We start from the raw sequence: 12,659 nt of genomic DNA, 5'->3' as shown, positions 1-12,659 counted from the left end.
AAAAATGGTACATCACTGTTTCGGTCCGGTACGAATTTACCCGATTAATATTTCGATCCGGTTCTCGGGATAGCAAATATCCGGACCGGATCAGACCGATAACAGCCCTAACCATGATAACCATGACCGCCTACTTACCCTATAATCAGGACTAAGTCAACTTTGTATTACTCTTCCACATGAAATTAATCAAGAGAAAAATTAATGTCCACATTAATATTTTAATAAATAATTTTTAATTAATTCATTGGTAGATATTTGTTCCTCTTATCTCTCATTTTAAAATGATATATATATATATATATATATATATATATATATATATATATATATATATATAAAACAAAACAAAAGTCAAATTAATTTTAAAATTTAAATAAACTGTTTTATAATAAATTATAAATTAATAAATGATATTAATAAGAGTATTGAAACTGAATCATATTTGTTTCTTATTTATAAAATTTAAACTTTTAATCAGACAAGTTCATCAATGATCAATATATATTAATCTATCTATAATATAAAATAATTGAAATATTAAAATTAAAACTTTAACGGGTCAATTTCATCCAAATACGAAACAATATAGTCAGATACACACGGGTAGTTATATGGTACGCGTATATGGTACTATTATTAACATATTTAATTAAATATTGAATAATAACAACAATAAATTTACTATTAATATAAATATTTTTATAGATAATTCCAAAACAAAATTATTTATATATAAGAATAATTATACGATTGATTCAAATATTTATATATATGAAATAATATATTTGATTTGTAAATTGATTTTAATCAATTAATATTAACGGGAACATTAAGTTAGTGATTAAAAAATTGAATATTAACAAGAATATTAAATCACTCATCAAAATATTGAATATTAACAGGAACATGAAGTTACTGATAAAAATATTGAATATCAACAGGAACATGAAGTTACCAATCAAAATATTAATATTAGCAGAAACATGAAGTTACTAATCAAAATATTGAATATTAATGGAAACATGAATTTACTGATAAAAATATTGACTATTAACAGGAACATGAAATTACTGATCAAAATATTAATATTAACGGGAACATGAAATTACTGATCAAAATATTGAATATTAACGAAAACATGAAGTTACTGATCAAAATTACTGAATATTAACGAGAACATGAAGTTACTAATCAAAATATTGAATATTAACGGGAATATGAAATTATGACAATAATTCCAAAACAAAAATAATATTTATATAAACAAATATATATTACTATTCAAAATATTAATATTAGCGAAAACATGAAGTTACTGATCAAAATATTAATATTAACGGGAACATGAAATTACTGATCAAAATATTGAATAACAACGGGAATATGAAGTTACAGATCAAAATATTGAATATTAACGGGAACATCGAGTTATTAATTAAAATATTCAATATTAACGGGAAGCAATATTAGTATGTTAAAAGTAAATGTAACTAAGTTTATTGCATTGGCCAATAGACACTGTGTTGTATATTCTTTATACAAGTCACATTTTGTTATATTGTTGGTAAAACAGTAATAATTCAAGTCAAATAATTGATCTTTCCAATTTTTATTGCATACTAATAAAATAACACTTAATTATTCTTTTACTTAAAACCAATTATTTTTCAATGGAACCTCTACATTTATTAAATGCATCCTTAGTTGTATTATTCAATCTAAAATAATATAAACTTTATTTTCTTAATCAAGAAAATTAATAAGATACAATGAAGCATGAAGTTACCAAGTAAGATGGCAGGTACTAAGATCAGTGATAACAATGACAAAAATAAATTTCTTTTTCAAACTTCCCACGGTGGAATATGTTGCCTCAAGGGATGACCACTAATTATAATATCTATGTATTCCAAATGATACCTTACATCAATATGTTTGGTTTGAGCGTGATGAACATGATTCTTAGCCAAGTTAATCGCACTTTAAATATCGCACATGAGTTTCACATGTTCTTGTTTCATACTAAAATCATGTAGAACATCCTTCAACAACAATGCTTCCTTCACTCCTTTTACTATTGTCATGTACTCAAATTTTGTAAAAGAGAGTGTCATTGTAGACTGTAACATCGATCATCAACTAACTAGATCACCGTGTATTTGAAACACATTACAAGTAGTAGATCGCCGCCTATCTAGATCACGAGCATAGTCTGAATAAATGCAACCACTTATTTGACATATACATCCACTTAAACACAAACTAGTGTTAATGTTACCTTCCAAGTACCTCATAATTCCCTTTATGGTTTCCCAATGTCCCTTCCCATATTCGCTATGAATCCACTTATAACACTAATTGCTTGTAATATATTATGACATGTACACGCCATGGTGTACACAAACTTTCAATTGCGCAAACGTAAGATACATGTTTCATGAATGCCTCATCTTCTATTGTAGAAGGAGATTGTTTACTATAGAACCTAAAATGTGGAGCTAAAGGAGTAATTACTAACTTAGCACCTTTAATCCCAAATCCTTCAATAATCCGCTCTATATAGCTTTTTTGACCCAATAACAATTTCCAATTTGATTGTTTTCTTCTAATCTCACATCCATTTTGTTATTCGCAATACCCAAGTCTTTTGTTTCAAACTCTTTACCAAGATTTAACTTTAGTCTATTTATCTTTACCTTTCTTTTTGAAGCAATTAACATGTTATCCACATATAATAGAAGATCAATATAATCCCCTTCATGAACATTGTGATTATATACATAATCGTCATAACCTATTTTAGTGAATCCTTGTTTTAAAATGAAGAAGTCAAATCACTTGTACCATTATAAAGGAGATTTTTTTAATCCATATAGTTATTTCCTCAAGCGATATAATTGAATGTCGTTACCCTCAACCTTATCCCTCTCGCTAATACATGTTAATTTCCTCATCCAAGTCATCATGCTTGCTACCTTAGCCTACAAGACACAACATATAATTCCTTAACAAAATCATAATAGATGGCACAATATTTGGATCTAGCTAAAGAAATGACTTGTAGCATAACTCATATTCATTGAGAAGAAAATCATTATGTTGACAAAATTGCCTCCATAAGTTTGTCAGTCGATGATTTCACTTGGCGGGATCAACCACCATTACTATTAGGTCACTTTTAGTTAAAAACAGGTTAGGTCTTCCTAACTTTTGTTTTTGCTAATTTTTATTTAGTGGCTTGTTTAAGCTCTTAATTAGGGTTTTGGCCTGGTCTTGGCACCATTTAAGATTAATTTGTGACCCACTTATGTTGAAGCTCATAGTTAGATTTTCATAATCAGTAATAATTAGGCTCAAAGTTTTGAGCCATTGTACCCCCAAAACTAACTCTGCACAACTGAATGGGAGAACAAATAAGTCCAAAAGAAATTTGTGCTAGCCCAATACGAGAGTAACATTAGACATAGAGTGGTACAATGAAGTTAGGAAATTTTGTTATGCACCCATATAGGGTGGAAAACACACCTAATAGTCCCAAAATACCATTCGAACATGCATATCCGAAGGCATCCTTATCACGTTTGTACTGATTTCGGAGATTCATATCTGAAATAACCCATATCAACTATTTTAGAGATGCATATCCGAAACCATCCTTTTATCCATTTAAATGTTGGATTTAATATGTCAAGTGTTTTTTTGGAAATGCATATCTGAAAAAACCCTTTATATACTTTTTTCCCTCATTCACTATTTCATTCATTTTCTTCCCAACGAAACACAAACCCTCTTCAAAACCTCAACCAATTTAAATCATTTTTTCGTCTCCAAACCGAGTTTCATGTGGTTCATCATATTATGGAGAGCATAGAAAGATACAATTTAAGGTAAAGTCATCTCATTCCATCTCTCATTTTACTACATTGATTGGGATTTGTGGAAGAAGAAACAACGTCGGTTCGAAAATGTACTTCCGAAATCCACCAAACTTATCTCGGAAATGCATTTCCGAAATAAGGTCTATTACAAAATTCAAAAAAAAGTTTTGACAAAATGTTTATTTTGTGCATATGTTAGGTATGGTGCTGTTAGGAGTAAATTAATGGTAAATTCATGTGTTAATATAAGTGATTTCTTCTCTAAACTAATGCAAATTATGATAGATCCATAGGTTTTTAGTAAGAATTGAACTGAAAAGGTTCAGTTCATGTGTAAAGCAAATCGAATCACTTGTGGGTGTTATTGTTGCAGGTTTAGAGCTGAATTGAAGCTTGAGAAGAACATGAGGAGGAAAGAGAGATGGAAGTCTCAAAGGCAGAAGAAAAAGATGGAAATTGCAAAGGGCGCGCCGCGAGAGTTTCTAGAGCGCGCCGCGAAAATATCTCTGTTTTGAAGCGCGCCGCGCCAGTCCGATGCCGCGCCGCGGCCTCGGCGTTAAAATCCCAAAACTTCTATTTAAAAGCCCTAGCTTCCAAGAGAAAAAAACTTTGGGAAGAGCGAAATTAGGAGAGCAATCTGAAGGTGCAGCCACAATCATCAATTGAAGACCAATTCTCTATCAAGCGAAGACATTCCTTTGATGAAGATGAATTCTTCCATTAATCTTTGTGTGTTCTTCATGTCTATGGAGAGCTAAACACCTCTTGTTGAATCTAAGGTAGTAGTTAACCTATGAATATACAATACCATTAATTAATTCCTGTGAACAATTGTTTGAATTCATTATCAATAAAAAATCTTGTTTTTATTCTTAAATTATCGTTGAATCTTTGATCGAAAGAAAGGATTTAACTTTTGCCCTAGGTTACTATATTGATTCAATACCAATTTGCAGAGATGGAATTGGGATTGAGTTTTCATAATTATCGTTCTTAATTACTATTATCGATATTGATATTTGGAGAGAACGAATCTCATACCGGTAAAAGTTATCTAATTTGATTTGCAGACACGGAATCTTATTTGAGGATAAGTGAAGATAATGATTCAAAAGATTGTTCAATTGTGAATTAATTGATAATTGTATAGGAATAGGTTGATGAACCCTAAGGTTCAACATATTTCTCTAATCGTTAACAACAGTTCATTACTCGCTTTTAATTTATTGTTCACTTTTGATATTATTAGAATCATAAAATAAATCAACTCACTTTTCCTAACTCAAAATAAACAACTATAGAACGGCAGTGATATTAACCAATCCCTGTGGATACGATATATTACCGAAAATATTTACCCAAAAATACTTTCAACAGGTGCATCCCAACAACATTACAATAGATGAGTTAGAAGTTTCGGAAGAGGTCAACGTATATGCTAATTCTAAAGAGCCGATTAACGATGTTAAAAAAATTGTCGTTGCGGTGGATGTTAGACCATAACTTACAAATGAAATGACTTTCACTTGTCGTGAACATTTGCTACAATGGGTCCAAAATGAAGCAAGTAAACTTGGATGTGGCATTGTGATAGCAAGGTCCGACAATGGCACTAGTAGAACGCAAGCAAAGATGAGATGCAGAGGGGATGGAAGTATGTTCCAACAAATCAGAAGTTAAAACATGATGACACGAGATCGAGAAAGTGCGTGTGTCTGTTTAAGTTGCGTGTATCTTGTAGGGTTGATGGTTTGTGGATGAAGCAACTGGAAAAAATCATCGAAAACAATGAAGTTGTCATCGAGTGTTTATTTATCCCATGAGAAGGGAAAGGAAAACATAGAGTAAAACCTAAAAGAAAAACAACAAAGGTCTTACGACCAAGAGAAAAGGGTAAGGGAGTCGGTTACGCAAGGGGAAGGGATTAGCACCCCTCACGTCTGTCATGCTCGACGGGATCCTCTCTTGTTAGTTCTAATCTATGGGTGTAAAAAGTCTAAGTCTAAAGCTTAATGCTAAGGAAATGCAATGCATGCAAAATGTAGGGAAAATAAAGTTGTGCTCGCTTGGGCCCTACCCCAATGCCTACGTATCCTTTTTGGGGAATCAGAGTTACCGTAGTTCAGCTAAAAAATTTCTGTTTGTTTTTGTGTTTTTTTAATGAACAGTTACATTCGCACTCTGCTGCTCGACCTTTGGAGACTTAAGCTGGGGAATGGAGCGGAAATAACATGATCTTACCTAACAAGGCAAATCTAAAATGCAAAAGAGATTTGGTTGGTGGTTTTTGATGTGGATAAAGGTGATCTAGAGCCCAATGCAAGGATGCCCACCTTTCTCCACTTTTTTAAATTTTTTGATATTTATTAGGTACATTAGGTGTTTTTTGCTTGAATGTAGATAGTGGTGAATTAAATCCCAATGCAAGGATACTCACCCTTCTCTACTCATTTTTTAAGGGAATTAATTTGAATATTTATTAGATGTTTTGAAGGTTGAAAAGAAAAATATGACCTAAACTAAAAGGGAGACTAATTATAGACCTAATGTTGACATATTTAGATAACTATCCTAATGTCTAGACGATTTACCTTGAACAAGGTAGAACCGTATCCTAAGGGAACATGGCATAAGAAAAAGAAGGAGGTGAACACCTCAAAGGCATGATATAACCATCTCAAAAGAAAAACAAACACAAAAAAGAAGTAACCATTTCAAAACATGAGATAACCATCTCAAAAGAACAAACACAAACAAGAAGTAACCGCTTCAAAAATATGAGATAACCATCTCAAAAGGAAGAGCACACAAACACACATACAAGAAAGAACCACTTTCAAAAGAAAATGAGATAATCTTCTAAAAAAGAAAGAGAAACTACTTGAATAAGTAGATAAGATAAAGAAGTAACCACTTCTTAAAGATAAACAAAACTCACAACTTAAACAAGTAAAGAGGAAAATGGTTTAAGAACCAATTTAGGTCAAGACTTGAGAGGAGAATGTAACTTATAGAATAAGTTATCTCAATATCAAAACTCAATCATGTGAGTAGTCATGGACCATACACGAGGCAAAAGAAAGCATAAAAGCATAAAACACAAGTTGTGATATCATACCATTAAGGAATCATGTACCAAGAGCTTAGCAAAGCAAAGTATGACCTCTAAGGATCAAAATAAAACAAACGGGGCAGTAGAAAATTCATCCAGTATGTATCGATCATGGGACACCTCTAAAGAGAGGAATTAGTCCTCATGACACAAGACTAGCTAGTCAAAATATCCAAACAAGCTCCAAGAGAAGTAAACACTTCAAACAAAAGCTTAAAATAAATCCTACTTAACCAAGCAAGCAACACAAACATGTGCAATTAGGAGACCACCTAAGAAAGCACAAAGTATAAGGAAAGGTGGTTACCACACAACAAAACCAAAGCATACACGAAAGGCGAAACACCAATCATAGTATCATCCAATCAAATGGGATCATGTACTCAAGGTGAAATAAGAAAGTGAGATGAGAAGAGGAGGTGAGATTAAGATTTAAACATAAGAGATTGGATCACAAACCCCTAAGATTTTCACCACATAACAATCATAAACAAGCTCAAAAGAAATATATGAAGTCAAGCGATTCTCAAGTCCTCGAAGGACTATCCTTGAACATATCATTCTTCATTTACCATCCACATATCTTATAAGGCACTTAACCAAAATACCTAAAGAAGACTTACTTAACCAAGTAAGTATCAAAGAAGAACATGCAATTAGGTACCACATATTTGAGCAATCAAGAATAAGAGAAGAGATGAAGATTAAACAATCGAACATCACAAAATAATGCCTACAACGCTAGGACTTCCAGATCAAACATTGCCTATAACAATAGGACTTAAAATCAAGCATCGCCTATAACAATAGGGCTTAAAACAAACATTGCCTATAACAATAGGGCTTAAAAAAAACATCTCCTATAACAATAGGGCTTAAAATAAAATTCAAATAAATAACAACCCATATACATCAAACATATTGTTTGGCCAACTATATGCTTCTAAACATTGCAACTCTAACATGATGCAAATTAAAGCTCAAGAAAGCTTACCTTTAAAGTGGAAAATAAATCCACTATGCCTCTGAAAATAGTTGAGAGAAACCTAAAGTACTTGTTTCCTATGCTCCAATAATGATAAAGACTCTTCAATGCACACAAGCGATAAGACATCCAAGTTAAAAACCCTTGAGAGTTCAGACTCTTCCTTCTCATCAACGTGCAGCGGTGCAACTTCTTCTATGATCAAAACTTCCGGCCGCTTCCTCCGTCTTCAATTCTGATCTCTCTCTTTCTCGATTTCTTACTTCTTTGAATGCTGAGTATGTTGATGTTGTTGGGTTCAGACGTTGTTGTTGAACGTTTGATGAATGTTGAGTTCGTTGTGAATGAAGATGATGATGTTGCATTCTGAATCTTCGAAACCAGGTGAGATCTTTTCCGATTTTTATTTATGTACCCTCTTAATCTCTTTTCCTCTCACGATTCTGAAGGGTTTTTTGTATATGGAAAATGATGATGAAAATGTTTGGGTTTTTGTTTGAATTTGTGTTGTCTGTGTTTGATGCTTGATGAATATGAACAATGTTATTTTGATAATTTCTAAAGGGTTTGTAAACTAGGAAGATGACGATGATTTTTTTTTGGGTTTTGGTTGAGTGTTTATGCGGCTCTGTATTCTAATTAGGGCTGGACAACGGGCCGGGTTGGGCGGTTTCGGGCCCAAAACCCTCACCCAATTCAAACCGCGGTTGAGATATATAGACCCATTTCCGCCCATTATTTTGAACGGTTTAGACGGGTTGGGTTAGAGCGGATCACGGGTTAATTTAAACGGTTCAGTCGGGTTATTATGCTGATTTTATTTTTGAGCACAATAACATATTTTGAGCATTTTTTAAAAAATTAAAATAACTGAGATGAAAAGAACCAATATACAAATCAAAGTATAAAAGAATACAAAATCTGTAATAGAATAATGATAATCTTATAAATTTAACATTATAAAGACTTAATTGTACATAGAGAGAAACAAAATTCAGAGCCAGACTTAATTGTATAAATGTATATAAAACATGTGAAGTTCTTATCGGAGAGGTTAAGTATTTGAAACATTTGTTTACCATATTCATCAGGCCATAGATTGTAGAAATGAAAGGACTACTAAAATTATCCATGGTAACCGGTACTGATTTCTATAGCCATATATGCTGCTCATTTTGTGTAGGATTTACCAGGAGCACCAATTTGATACTCCATAGGTTCATAATTATTTTCAATCTGTACATAATTACAAGTTCTAGTAAATAAATAAAACAAAGAAAATACTATAAAAACAAAATTGAATTAATTAGAAAGCTAGTAGTATATTTAATTTACATGTACTATATTTAATCCAACATAATTTTCAAGCAGTTTTGACATGGGGTACCCTCGATCTGTAGAAAGACATGCATATAGTATCCTAACACCAAATTAAACCAAAAATTTTCATTTATAGTTGATCTCAAATAATTAATTCTGCTCATTAAAATGGTAAGGGATGCTTCTTAGATCCAATTCTTCCTCTAGGAGAAATCTCAGCATTGATTTTTTCCTGGAAAGAGAAGTTCCAGATCTATACAAGTTAGTAACTACTGCTGATAAAAATAGATCAGATAATGATCCAGTTGTTGTCCTCACTCTTTCTTACATTTCTTTATTTGCAAGCATTTCAAATAATAATTGATTATAAGTATTGTGAGCATAATACAACACAAATTCAATTGCTATAATAATAGCAGGTCAAGCTACAACCTTATGGTTTTCATTCACATGTCTTTAAGCTATACATCCATGGTATTTATTTATCACAAAAGAATCTAATTTACTAAATAAAAAGTATACCCAAAGAGCAAAAGGTGAAAAATAAGAACATACAGAGATAAATCAAAAGGTGGGGAGCATACAAAGATAAACCAAAGAACATGAACAAGAAATCTAACCTTTGCTCTGTCTGAAACATTCACAGATAGATCAAAGAACATGCAAAAGTAAATCAAAAACAAAGTAAAATTTGTTAGAAATCTAAATCAACAAACCTAAAAATTAACAACTCAAAAATATGAAATGGAACATCAAAATAAAATACAAAAATGGTAAAAACTCTAAATAAATTTAAAATTTAAATAACAAAAGCTAAAATCAACATCGTTAACTTAAACATTTACCTTTGCAAACAAGAAGAAGGTCCTTCCAAGCAAGTAGAAGAAGAAGAAGAAGGGACGACCAAGAATCAAGAAGATGAACACAGACACATAGTTTCCTTCACCGGCGGCGTTAACGAAGTGTTCTAGGGTTTTTTGGCTAAGGAACTTTATTTGAGAGAATAAAGAATAAATACCCTGAATACCCTAGTAGTGCTGCTAAAATGACCGTGTATTATGAATAATAGTATAATTTTAGTTTTGGTGCGGGCGGATGCGGACACCGACGGTGGTTTTCCATAAACCGAACCCGCCTGTTACAATCCGCCTGGGGCCACACTGTTGGGCCCGTTCATCCGGTGACCCGTTTGAAACCATTCAGTGCGGTTATTTTTTTGCGGTTTTTGCGGTTTGGACCGGTTTACGGGTTCTTGTCCAGCCCTAATTCTAATGAACAATGTCCCCGATGTCTTGGGAAATGTGCACTTAATGCTTTTATACTTGCAGATTTAGGGTTTTTTTTTATTCAGGTAACAAGCTTTTTCTGTATTGGGCCTTGATCAATTCAGATTGTGATTTCTCACTTTTGAATGTTTTTACCATGAACTGTAACTGTGATGTTCTTTTTTTACTGAGTTCTTATGCAGTAACTTATCCCTTATCTTGTCTCTATTGTGAACCAAAAGCTTTTGTGATTTGTAGTAGAGATAATTGGCCCATGATTATATTTTGATTTATGAGGCTTCTGGTTGTTGCTTGCAAACATGATTTGGATCAATTCCCTTAAAATCTGATTCCCTACACAAACCCTAATGATGATATTTGAACTCTTCTTGATAAACTCTTGTTCATGCTCATATTTTGATTGCAATGTGCTAACCAATACTCCTTTTGTTTTCATGTACAACGGTGATGGTTGAATTGGTGTAGCAAAGGCTTGGAGGAATGAAGACAATCTTTGAGGACAAGGTGAAGGAAAGTCGAAGATTAGAACCATAGGTGTTAGGAAAGTTTTTTATTTTTGGAAAGAAATTTGAATGGTAATGGACTGTTGGATTTCTTTTGTAATATATGGACTTGAATTCTTTGAATTTGAACATGAATGAATTCCTTAATGAACTCCTAATTTTAATTCTCAAAAATCAAATCAACTTGCAATCGGGGTAACGAACCATGATGAGAATAAAAATTTATCTGGATCAAAAGGAATCCACCAATTCATTTCTTATGCAAATGCTTTACAACTCAATCCATAATCCTTTCATCTAATCCTCCCTTACTTGACCCTAGCACAAAAAATCATGCCTTGAAGAATTCTTGAAGCTTGAAAACCCTTAAAATTATTGATCTTCATTTTATGGACTTCCATCAAGCCCAAACATAAAGGATGAAGAAACCCAATCCAAACACATTGGGTGCCAACGCTCAAGCACAAAAAATTAAGAAATCCTGATCATTCGGACAAAAGTAGGGAAATGAACCCTAATTCTTGACTCTAATGAATATTGGTGACAAATAGCCCTAGTAGCTTGATGAAGCAGAAATTCCTGATAACCATACTTCACAACCTTAACTGTCCACTTCATTGCTCGAAGCATCACCAAAATAATCAGAAGAATCAGACCTTATTGACATATAACTCAAATATCATAGAAACCCTAAGTCCAAATAGTTCATGATCCCGCGCTTTAAGAGTTTATGAAAGGATTGAATGTCAAATGCAAATGACCTAATAAATATGTGCATATGAAGATGCAAAGCATAAGCCAATAGGAAATAAAATCAGGAAGGCAAATTTTTGGGTGCAACAGTGGCGTTTTAGCATCATATGCGAAAGTCATAATCACGCATTGGAGACCAAGCTACACGGCCATCCAATTGTGGGCCGGCTAAATCGCGAAGAGAAGGATTCTATTTCAGAATTATCGATAATAAAAGTTGCACCGAGAGACATACTTGCCAATTTGAAGCGAAAAAGACCAGATAGTGTTTCAAATATCAAGCAGGTATACAATGAACGTTACAATCTTAGCACATCGAAAATAGGTCCGAGGTCGGAAACGCAACAGCTTTTGAAACTTTTGGGTGATAACCAATACGTTTCAAGTTTTAGAGCTTGTGAGGACAAAGTTATTGTTCGTGACATATTTGGACTCATCCCGAAAGTATCAACTTGTTCAACACATTTCCAACCATCCTTATAATTGATTCGACGTACAATACCAAAAAGTATAGGCTTCCGCTTCTAGAAATTGTTGGTGTGACCTCTACGGGCAAGACATTTTCGGTTTGATTCTCTTTTTTGGAATGTGAGAAAGAAGATAACTTTACATGGGCTTTGAGAATATGTAAGACTTTGTTGGTTGATCAAAACAATATGCCTAGTGTCATCGTTACCGACCTAGATAATGCTCTTGTGCATGCGGTCAGTACCGTCTTTACGGTATCAACCGTAATACTTTGTCGGTATCATATAACAAAAAACGTGAGAGCTAAGCTCAAACTCGCGGTTGGCACGAAAGATAAAAAGGATGACAACG

General features: G+C 33.0%; 1 long non-coding RNA gene across 1 annotated transcript; it reads right to left on the bottom strand.

Annotated features, from left to right (window-relative positions):
* Positions 1–4,081: 4,081 nt before the first annotated feature.
* On the bottom strand, positions 4,082–10,559 carry LOC131602707 (uncharacterized). The gene is made up of 3 exons (XR_009284124.1): positions 10,144–10,559; positions 9,314–9,929; positions 4,082–9,214 (listed from the first exon to the last, which is right to left on the bottom strand). It is a non-coding gene; the product is annotated as an uncharacterized LOC131602707 (long non-coding RNA).
* Positions 10,560–12,659: the final 2,100 nt, after the last annotated feature.

This window comes from Vicia villosa, linkage group LG5 (genome assembly GCF_029867415.1).
Source record: "Vicia villosa cultivar HV-30 ecotype Madison, WI linkage group LG5, Vvil1.0, whole genome shotgun sequence".
Taxonomy (NCBI): Eukaryota; Viridiplantae; Streptophyta; class Magnoliopsida; order Fabales; family Fabaceae; genus Vicia; species Vicia villosa.
This window is presented reverse-complemented; position numbering and strand designations above follow the sequence as displayed.